This window comes from Microcebus murinus, chromosome 1, assembly GCF_040939455.1.
Source record: "Microcebus murinus isolate Inina chromosome 1, M.murinus_Inina_mat1.0, whole genome shotgun sequence".
In the NCBI taxonomy this organism is placed as follows: Eukaryota; Metazoa; Chordata; class Mammalia; order Primates; family Cheirogaleidae; genus Microcebus; species Microcebus murinus.
In genome coordinates this window covers 97,295,080-97,306,767 of record NC_134104.1, presented here as the reverse complement: position 1 = coordinate 97,306,767, position 11,688 = coordinate 97,295,080, and the positions used below count along the sequence as shown (strand labels likewise).

The following is an 11,688-nucleotide window of genomic DNA, read 5'->3' as shown; positions in this document are numbered from 1 at the left end:
GTCCCTAACTTAATCACTGGCCACCTCCATTACAGACCTGAAAAACGTTCAATTTCCTTCAGATGAAGTTTTAAATAGGACCTTGCTTCCAGAAGTGTCAGGAATAAAACGAGAAAAAATTGAGGAAACTTCTTACAAGATTTTGGGAATTAAATAAACAAAAATTTGTCTGTAAAGAATAATGTTATGTTGAAACCCAAATTCATAAGCCTTCACATCCAGCTTGAGAAATGACCTTATATTGGTCTTATGTTTATCTTTTTCCCTCTGGCATTCCTCTTAGTGACTTACTTAGCAAAATATGTCAAGGACAGATAACAGTGTTGTTACTAATAAGGTTGTTATTTCCCAGGATAAAAGTTTTTATATATGAACAGATAATCAAGGGATTCCTAAAAGTGCTGTTTATTCCTGAGGAAATATTTGAGAGCTTGACAAAAAGAATTTTGAGTTCAGACAAAATGCAATGGCTTTCTTACTATCACTATCAGGGGGATCTATGAGTGAGAGACTAAAAGGCTCTCAGAGTACACTGTTCCCAAGTTGGGCATTTTGATCTGTAGCAGTGAGAGTGTATTGACCAGATCTATAAGTGACTTCCAAGATTGTCATCTCTTTGACTCCCCTAGAAAACCACACAAATATTCTATTACTCAACCACAACTAAGTTTACTAAACTAACTTTAGTAAAAAAGAACACCATCTTGCCATAGACTTAATAACTTTTAGTTAGTTGGTCATGGGAGGATATTTATACTTTTTGAGTCTGTGCTCAAATGGTTTAAGAGGTTTCAAGGCATAAAATGTTAGAATAGTTTATCTTTGACGGACACCAAGAGGTGACAATTGTGAAGTGAATCTTGACAAGTGAATTGTTGTGTGACAGGTGAGTTGTTTGACCAGCTTAGCCTACTAGTATTTTTTGTTTGTTTGTTTTTTTTTTTTTTTTTTTTTGAGACAGAGTCTCACTTTTGTTGCCCAGGCTAGAGTGAGTGCCGTGGCGTCAGCCTAGCTCACAGCAACCTCAAACTCCCGGGCTCAAGCAATCCTCCTGCCTCAGCCTCCCGAGTAGCTGGGACTACAGGCATGCACCACCATGCCCGGCTAATTTTTTGTGTATATATACTTTTAGTTGGCCAATTAATTTCTTTCTATTTTTAGTAGAGACGGGGTCTCGCTCAGGCTGGTTCCGAACTCCCGACCTTGAGCAATCCGCCCGCCTCAGCCTCCCAGAGTGCTAGGATTACAGGCATGAGCCACCGCGCCCGGCCAGCCTTCTAGTATTTTGATTAAAGAGATTTTGTCCAGAAACAAAGTGATTTGCTGAAAACAAAGGTATTTACTGGTTTACAGCCTTAACTTTCTGGTCAAGAATTTCTTGAAATAGTTATATCATATTGGCATAAATGGTCTTCGTTCTATAATCAAGTTATGTGGATGCTGGTGATTGATTTCAAGTCTCAACACTAAGCACAATCCATAAAAGTAGTGGGATACCATGGCCACACCTGTAATCCCAGATGCTCGGGAGGCTGAGGAAGAGGATTGCTTGAGCCCAGGAATTCAAGGCTGTAGTGTGCTGTGAATGCTTCAGCCTATGAATAGCCACTTCCCTTTAGCCTGAGTAACTTAATGAGGACGCATCTCCAAAAAAAAGGGCAGGAGAAGGAAAATATTGATATTTGATTACATTAAATATTTAATAAAATAAAACACACATAAATAGTTTGTAAGATAATCCTACCTTGTGGGAAGATATTTGCCACACAGAAAATAAATAAATGATTACTATCACCTATATGCTAATAAGTTCTGCAAATCAGTAAGGGAAAATATGTATATATATTTGGTAGAAAAAAAAAGTTAAATAATCACCAATGAATGATAATTATTTCAACTTCTCTGAGATAGACAAAAACAATTAAATACAAATTAATAGTAATAAAATTGGCATAAAGTCAAATTTTATAAAATTTACATAAAATGAAATGTTAATAACTGTTGATAAAAATATGGAGAAGAATTAAATCTTATACCCTATAGTGAAACTGTAAATTAATATTATCATGCTGAGAATATTAGTACTGTCTTATAAAATTGAATATGAACTCTTTTAATTATAAAGCAATACTGCTTTCAGGTAGATACAATGAAATTATTTTTGAGTATGTGTGTAAGGACACATATTCAAGAAAAGTCAGTGAGGAATAATTTCTAATAACAAAAAATAGAAATAGAGTAAAGGAAAAATAAAATATGGAATATTCTTACATTTGAATTTTATATGGCACTTAAATTTTATAAACATGACATTCCATGTTTTAATGGATAACTTGTGTGAAAAAAAATCAGAAAGATATAGAGTATTGTTTAGTTTATATAAATGTTAAAAACTCCAAATCATGATGTTTTTGTAGATACGTGCTGTATATTTTAGTGAAATATAAAAGCATTGACAAAGCCTGTAAACCCAAAATCCAGGGTCAGAGTTTCTTGGAAGAGAGAGGGGAATGCATTTCAACTGAAAATTTAACTCTTTGATTTAATAGATGTAAAAATATGATAATGATAACAGTTGTTAAATCTAGAAGTTAAGAACAAAGCTGCTATTATATTCTCTCTTCAATTTTGTGTTTACTTTAAACGTGCCATGATGTAAAAATAAAAACCACAGATTTAGAATAAAAAATAAAGAAACATACAAAAATGCTCTTACAGAAATACTTTCATATATGTGCAAATATTTTTGTCCAAACATATTTTTTGCTGTTTTGTAAGAAAGAACTATTTGAAGCAACTTAAATAGAAAGCAATAAGTAAAGCAGAAAACAAAAACTGTTTTCAAATAATATGCATATATTAAAAGCAATGTGTTAGCTCTTGGATAAACTAAGGAAAATTGAACAAGTTGTCTAGATTATGCAATGTGTTACCTCACTTAGGTAAATATATATAATATGTATTTTTTTCATAAAAGACTGAAATATCTTAACATATAAAGCTCTAGCATGAGAATGCATATATGTGATTTTAAGCACTTGGAAGAAATAGAACAAGCTGTTAATAACACTTACTTTTGGAAAATGGATGAAACTGGAGATGGAGATAATTTATGTATTATTCTTGTAATGGTAATAAAAAAGGCAAAAATAACAAATCTCAAAAACCACAGTAAAAGAAATGCATTCAGGAAAAGTAACATATACATTTTAGAAGCAAGACATTAGTAGAGTTTTTTGTCTTTTTTTCCCAATCCTGATTTAGAAGGACATTTTCAAAGATTAGAAATTTTTCAGTTACTCTACCCATTAATTAATAATACATTAAGAAGAAAATCAATTCTGAATTTGCATAGACAAACTGACATAGAAGCATAACTGAAGATTTTTGTAGGGCATGTCATGTCAAAATGCTGTGAATGGGCTTTCAAATGTGTTGAGCCCAGATATAGAAGCCAAATTATTGCCAGAAACAGTATGTCATTTTTGTACAAAATTTTTAAAATTAAATTATCATATCATAAAATAAGAAATATTTTCTTTATTTTAAATAAAGAAAAAAATTTAAATAAAATTTTAAATAAAGAAAAATTCTGTATTTTTTGTTTCTATTTTTACTTGAACCTGTAAAATTTGAATCAGGAAATTTATTTTATTTTTTAAACCAGAACCTTCAGAGGAAAGAGTTCAGTCAGTAATTAGCTCATGGTAGTTTCAGATGCTGGATTGATTCCCAGGTCTTAGTCTTCTCTCCTGTGGGAAATTTTGATCATAAAATTCAAACGCTGACCTTGGTTCTGATTTTATAAGGAATATTATATTCAGTTCGACCTTCACAATCTAGATTGAAAGAAGATGAAAGGATTAGCTAAAATTGAACAGTATGCCTACAATCCATTGAAGAAAGAAAAAAAGTTAAACTTTCTAAATCATAAATTATACATGAGAAGATATATGCAAATAATATAAGCTGAAGTCACCAGATTTTCTGTATTATGTGAAGGTGTAGGTGTTAGGTTGGCTGCATGGTAATAATGGCTTTAAAAAGACAGTGAATAGCTAAAGCAGAAAAAATATCTTCGTAGTTTGCAATCCTACATTGTATAGAACACTTGCGAATGAACTAATTTTCTATATAAATAGCAACTAAAATTATGAGAGTTTTAGATTCCATTTAAATTATTTTTGTATATGGGTTCAAGTACTATGTATACTATTTTGTCTTTATAAAAATTTCATAAAATTATTATAAAAATGTTTACATACTTATATTTATTTAAAACACCACTCTAAAACATTAGTAATTGTTTATAATTTTTAAGGACATTATATTTAAGTGAATTTTTATGGATATATATTAGTTTTACATCTTTATAGGGTACATGTGATGTACCCTTTACCTGCGTTAGGAACATTCCAATTCCAATCTTTCAGTTATTTTAAAGTATACCCTAACTTATTGTTGATTGTAGTCACTTTGTTGTGCTATCAAATATTGTTCAGTATATCTATTTGACTATATTTTTGTACCTATTAACCATCCTCACCTTATCCCTTTTTCACCTCCACTACCCTTTCCAGCCTCTGTAACCATCATTCTACTCTTTGTCTCTATGAGTTATTTTTTTTTTTTTTTTTTTTTTTTTTTTTTAGTATTTAGCTCCCACATAGGAGAACATGCAAGATTTGTCTTTCTGGCTTGGCTTATTTCACTTAACATAATTTTCTCTAGTTCCATCCATGTTGTTGCAAATGGCAGGATTTCATTCTTTTGTGGCTATGTGATATTCCCTTGTGTATATGTACCACAATTTCTCTATCCATTCATCCACTGATAGGCACTTAGGTTGATACCAAATCCTGGCTATTGTGAATAGTGCAACAATAAACATGGGAATTCAGATAATTTTTCCATACACTGAATTATCCTTCTTTGGATATATACCCAGTGGTGGGACTGCTGACTTGTACAGTAGTTATATTTTTGTTTTTTGAGGAACCTCCATACTGTTCTCCATAATGGTTTGAATAATTTACATTCCAACCAACAGTATTTGAGGGTTCCCTTTTCTCCACATCCTCACGAGGATTCATTATTGTTTGTCTTCTGGATAAAATTAATTTTAACTAGGGTGAGACAATACCTTATAATGTTGATTTAGATTTCTCTGATGATTGAACATGTTCAAAAATGTTGAACATTTTTTCATGTACCTGTTGGCAATTTGTATGTCTTCATTTGAGAAATGTTTATTTAAATAAATCCTTTGCCCATTTTTTAATTGGATTATTTAATTTTTTTCCTGTTGAGTTGTTTGGACTCCTTATATATTCTAGTTATTAATCCCTTCTCGGGATGAGTAGTTTGTAAATATATTCTTCCATTCTGTGGGTTGTCTCTTCCCATTACTGATTGTTTCCTTTGCTGTACAGAAGCTTTTTAACTTGATGTGGTATCTTTTGTCCAATTTCACTTTGGTTTCATGTGCTTTGGAAGTATTACTCAAGAAATCCTTGCCCACACCAATGTCCTGAAGAGTTTCTCCAATGATTTCTTTTAGTAGTTTCATAGTTTCAGGTCTTAGATTTAAGTCTCTAGTCCATTTTGATTTGATTTTTGCATATGGTGAAATATAAGGGTCTAGATTACATCTTCTGCATAAAGATATTCAGTTTCCCAACACCATTTATTGAAGAGACTGTCTTATCTTCACTGTATGTTCTTGTCTCCTTTGTTGAAAATAAGCTCACTGTAGATATGAGGATTTATTTCTTCATTTTGTATTCTGTTCCATTGGTTTATGTGTTTGTTTTTATACCAGTAGTCTGCTGCTTTGATTGCTACAGCTCTGAAGTATAACTTTAAGTGAGGTAATGTGATTTCTCCAGTTTTGTTCTTTTTCCTCAAGAGGGCTTTGTCTATTCTGAGTCTTCTATGATTCCATGTAAATTTTAGGTTTTTTTTCCTATTTCTGTGAAGAATGTCATTGGTATTTTGATGGGAATTATATTGAATCTGTAGATTTTGTTGAGTAGTATGGACATTTTAACCATGCTGATTCTTCCAATCCATAAGCATGGAATATCTTTCCATTTTTTTGCATCCTCTTCAATATCTTTCATCAATATTTTATAATTTTAATTATAGAGATCTTTCACTTCTTTGGTTAAGTTTATTACTAGTAATTTAATGTTATTTGCTTCTATTGTCAATGGGATTTCTAACTTGGTTTCTTTATCAAATTGTTTAGTGTTGGCATATAGAAGTGATACTGATTTTATTAATAGTATGTTGATTTTGTATCCTGCAACTTTACTGACTTTATGAGTTCCAGTAGTTTGTTTTTGTTTTTTGGTGTGTGTGTGTGTGTGTGTGTGTGTGTGTGTGTGTGTGTGTGTGTGGCGTCTTTGGGCTTTTCTGGGTATAAAATCATATAATCTGTAAGCAAGGATATTTTGACTTTTTTCTTTACAAATTAGATGCCTTTAATTTCTTTGTCTTTTCTGATTGCGTTAGCTAGAACTTTCACTACTATGTTAAATAACAGTGGTGAAACTGGGCATGTTTGTCTTGTTCCAGATCTTAGAGGAAAAGCTTTCCTTTTTTTCCCATTCTGTATGACACTAGCTCTGGGTGTGTCATATATGGCTTTTATTTATGTTGAGGTAAGTTCCTCCTGTACCCAGTTTTTATCATAAAGGGATGTTACATTTTATGGAATGATTTTTCAGCAATAATTGAAATGATCACATGGTTTTTGTCCTTAATTCTATTGATAGAATGTGTCACATTGGTTGATTTGTGTTTGTTAAACCATCATTGCATCTCTGAGATGAATCCGCTTGATTATGATGAAGAATAGTTTTTAATATATTATTGAATTAGGCTTGCTAGTATTTGTTGAGGATTTTTTCATCTATGTTCACCAGAGATATTGGACTATTGCTTTCTATTCTTGTGTCTTTGTCTAGTTCTTTGTATATAGGCCTCATAGAATCAGTTTTGGGGTGTTACTTACTCCTTGATGTTTTTAAATAGTCTAAGTAAGATTGGTATTAGATCTTTGAATGCTTGGTAAAATTCAACAATGAAATCATTGGGTTCTGTGCTTTTGTTTGACGGAAGACTTGTTATTATTGCTTTTATCTCATTAGTTGTTATTTGTTTATTTAGGGTTTGGATTTCTTCCTGGTTCAATCTTGGTAGGTTATATTTGTCTAGTAATTTATCCACTTTTACATTTTCAAATTTATTGGCAATATAGTTGTTCATAGCAGTCTGTAATGATCTTTCGGATTTCTGCAATATCACTTATAATGTCTCCTTTTTCATCTCTGATTTCATTTATTTGGGTTTCTTTTTTTCTTGGTTATTCTGGTTAAAGGTGTGTCAATTATGTCTATTTTCAAATTGTTTATATTCAAGCTCAATAATTCTTCCTTTTGCTTGGTCATTTCTCTCTTTGAGAGATACTGATGCTTTTCCCAGTTTGTCAGTTAAATCCCTAAGCTTTAGAATTTCTGCTTCATTTTTTTATTATTTTTTCTTGTTAAATTTCTCTGTTAGGTTTCTGGATGCCTTCTCTGTGTCTTGAAGTTCATTGAGCTTCTCCAAGACGGCTATTTTGAATTCATTGTTTGAAAGGTCACCTATCTCCAACACTCCAAGGTTGATCACTGGTAACTTATTTAGTTCATTTGGTGAGGTCATATCTTCCAGGATGGTCTTGATGCTTGTGGATTTTCATCAATGTCTGGACAATGAATAGTTAAGAATTTATTTTAATCTTTGCAGTTTGGGCTTGTTTGAACCCATCCTTCTTTTTTTTTTTTCATAGAAAAATTGTATTTACAACTCCATTCAAAAGCAGTTTTTAAAAGCAAACACAATATAATACTGAAGTTGAAAAATCTATGCTTATCCAAAGCTGCCAGGTCTAATAAATTATTAACAGAATACTACATCAAAAATAAGGCAATAACCCAAAATATATCATTAAAGATTTCTCCACTCCCACAACTAGATAGTACTAATCTATCTAGTAGCAAATGATACTTCATTCAGTTTCAGCATGTCTAAAATCCTTAAGGACAGAAATGATAAAACGAGATCTTCATTCTTCATTAGATTCTTAGAACACTTAAAGGAAAATCATTTTTAAAGCACAAAGAGGTAAAGAGGTATAATCTTTCAAAAGATATTCAATGCTGATAATTCAAGAATGCAATATCAATACACAATGGGCATTAGGTGAATATACGCAATACAATAAAAGCAAATTAATTTATTTAGTACTTTTTCCATTCCATATCATCAGGAGGGTTGATTTCAACTTTCCTTTTACCTACATCAGACCAGTTGGTACTCAAAACTGTACCACCAGACTCCATAAATGATTTGTTCATGGCATGTTTAACTTCATCAGAACCATCTGAATAGATCTGCTGAAATAATTTGTTTAAAGCTGCATCTCCCTCCAACTTCTCATTCTTTTCTTCTTCTTTGATCTCGTCAACCAATTTATCCCAATTTCTTGTATAATGAGATGATGATGGATATAGATTCTTTACATCTGCTATGAACTGTTTTGGTTTAGACACATCTCCTTGCCCTTCTAGCATCTCCCATCTCACAGCCTCTGGCTTTTTCATTTTAATTTCAATCTTTGTTGAAAGTACTTTAAACGTGCTCTGTTCTGGTATTATAGGATAAAGAAGTCTGAGTTTCAAATTGTAATCCTCTCCAGATGGAAGTTTCACCAAAGCAGACAACTCTTTAGCTGAAAATTCCACATTTACATCATTCTTCTGAACATTCTTGATCATAAGTGTAATGATTACTTGAGATTCTGTTTGATACCAGTCATACTTGATTTTTGACTGATGAGTCCGCTGGGATGTAGACACCTCAGATTCTGATCCATTCTGAGCTTCTTGACACCTTTTAATCCAGACACTGAAATCAGCATCTGTACTATATAATTTTTGCCCTTCTGTAAAAGTTTCTAGAGCAGCAGCATAGTTTTTTCATGGTATTCACATATCCCTTTTCTCAGCATAGCAGTAGAATTATTTGGATTAAGTTCAAGAGACTTCTTTGTATCAGCGACAGCATCACAGTAATTCCCAAGAAGAATGTGACAATAAGCTCTTTGACAATAATACTGTGCATCGTCTGGTTTCTGTTCCAAAGCCTTAGTCAGCTCCTCTAACGCCGCCTGGGGATCCTCGTCGATCAGAGCATCTGAGCAGCTCTGGAAAAACCTCTGGGTTGTTGCAGGGCCTGCTGCAGCCGCCGCCATCCCTGCCAGTCACAAGTGCTCCCTTTGAAGCTGCTACTACCGCGGTTATCCCTTCTTGAGAAAGCTTTACAGATATTCAAAACAAATTGAATATTGTGATCTAAGTATTTGGTCACCACAGTTGTATCACCACATGAGGTGCCCTAAGCCCAGTAATGCTGTAACTCTTGCAGGCTACTGGTGGTACTTTCTTGGTGGAATTGGGTAATATACAGGAAAATTACCTAGATTATAAAGCAAAGTTTTTCACTCTCTTCCCTTACCCTCTGTGCTAGATTGCTGGAGTTGGGAGAAGAATGAGAGTCACACTCCCTCATGGCCTCCAGCACCAAGTCACATCTGATGCCAGCCCAGTCTCACACAAAGCCCATGGTGACAACTGTTGCCTGGCTACCTCTGATGTTTATTCAAAACCCAAGAGCCCTTTAGTAAGAAAGTTCCAGGACTAGGGCCTTTCCTTCAGGGCAGCTTGTTTCCTTATGTTTCAGAGTGAGTCCAGAAATGCAGGAACTAAGGCCTGGACTAAGGGGCTTCAGGAGTCTGTTTGGCCTTTATTCTACTGTGGCTTAGCTGGTACCCAAGTTGCAAAACAAAGTCCTCTGAAATCTTCCCTTTCCTTTCCCCCAGTGAAAGAATACTATACCTAAACTGCACTGCTTGTATATGGGAGAGTGGTAACACAAGCACTGGCTTGACTACCACTGCTGTTATCTTGCTGGGTCATGTGCACCCCAATCCACTGACTCCTAGCTGGCACAGTCACAAGAATTTCCCAAGGACTGCAGCCTTTGTGGTCAGACTGCCTTATGAATTTATTCCAGGCCCCAGGTTGCTCTTTGTCTGCAGGTGATAGAGCTAGCTGGAACTCCAGTTCCAGGGGAGAAGATTTTCCTCTGGCCAGGCTGGTCTAAATGCTCTCTATCTGGATATTGGCAGCATTCTGCCCTGTGCTAATTTTGCTAGTGCCAGGGCAGTCCTGAGTTTTAATGCTGAGTCTCGCAATCACTTCAATCTCCCTCCCCTAGATACATAGATTTTCCCTCCACTCTGCATGCTGGTGTAGTATTACCAGGAGATGGAAGAAAGGTGGCATAGGCAAAGCAAGATTGTCTTGTCTGCCCTATTCTCTCTGCCTCTTTCCTTGATATAATGTTAAAATCAAATAGTGAGATCACTCACTTGATTTTTAATTCATCTAAAGTCACTTGCTTGCATGGATATTTGTTGAATATGGTGTTGATGTGGAGGGATGATTTATGGGGGTTTTTATTTGGCCATCTTGCTCCAAGGATGGTATCTTTAGAATCAATTGACTCTTCTTTGACTCATTTAGAAAAATATTTCTTTTTGAAATTAAAATATTGCCAAACTCATTCTCATTCACAGTTAAAAAAATAAAATTCATATTTTTAAAATATGCCATGATATTTGAATTTTTATAAGAAATAACAGTTAATAAAAAAGAAAGAAAATCATGGTACATCATACCAAGCAAAACATCTTATCAATTTACCAAGAAAAAGATAGTTTGTCACATTCTAAGAAAAAATATTTTTGTAATCTTTAGGTGTCAATTATAAGACTGCTTTTATGCTTGCTTTCCCTATTTCCATTGATCAATGGTTTTATTTCTTACTATATTCATTGTCAAAATTTCTTTCTTTGAGAGTTGTGGAAGAGCATCATCTTGGTACTACATTTCACACTTCCCTGTCTGGTAGACAGTTCAACTCTGTCTAGATTCAGGCTATACCATGCCAATAGTTGATGCTGAAATGTGGAAATCTGCTTTATTTCATTAATTATTACTAACCCCACTATTTTTCCATTTAAAATATACTTTCACTTTTGAAATGTTTTAAGATTTGTGAGTAGACACAGTTTGACTGTGTAAACAGAGTAGTGTGAACAAATGTACTCCCCAGTATTTGGATATAAATAAAGCCAGAACCATGAAAGTCAAATGCTAGAAATTCAAATAAACAATGTCAGAGTTAATTTTTCCATGAATGACAAAATGGAGTTTGGTTTATTTGATTCTATGTCATTCCATTTTTTAAAGTGTTCATCATAGTGACAGGATAATTTAGAAAAGTAAACTGTGTTCTGTTTATCAGCACTAGGTATTTTTACTTATCCATTTTAACACAATCGGCCTGCAGATATGCATTCTTGCTTCATGGTCTGTCATAGCTCAGAACTGCAGGTAGCAAATGAAGAAAATTTCCCCCAACTCTCAATCCTCATCAAGATTTCACTTTTTAAAAGCCTATAACTAGTTATTAAATAATTAAATATTTAATTAGTATTTACTAAGTTCTCAATGATTTTAGGTACTGGGGATATAGTAGTGAAAATAATTCTAGATAAGTAAGTTCCTTAACTTA

The 11,688-nt window shown here is 33.5% G+C and overlaps 1 pseudogene; it reads right to left on the bottom strand.

The window, feature by feature from the left end:
- Nucleotides 1-8,246: 8,246 nt before the first annotated feature.
- Nucleotides 8,247-9,347, bottom strand: LOC105881183 (protein SGT1 homolog pseudogene; annotated as a pseudogene).
- Nucleotides 9,348-11,688: the final 2,341 nt, after the last annotated feature.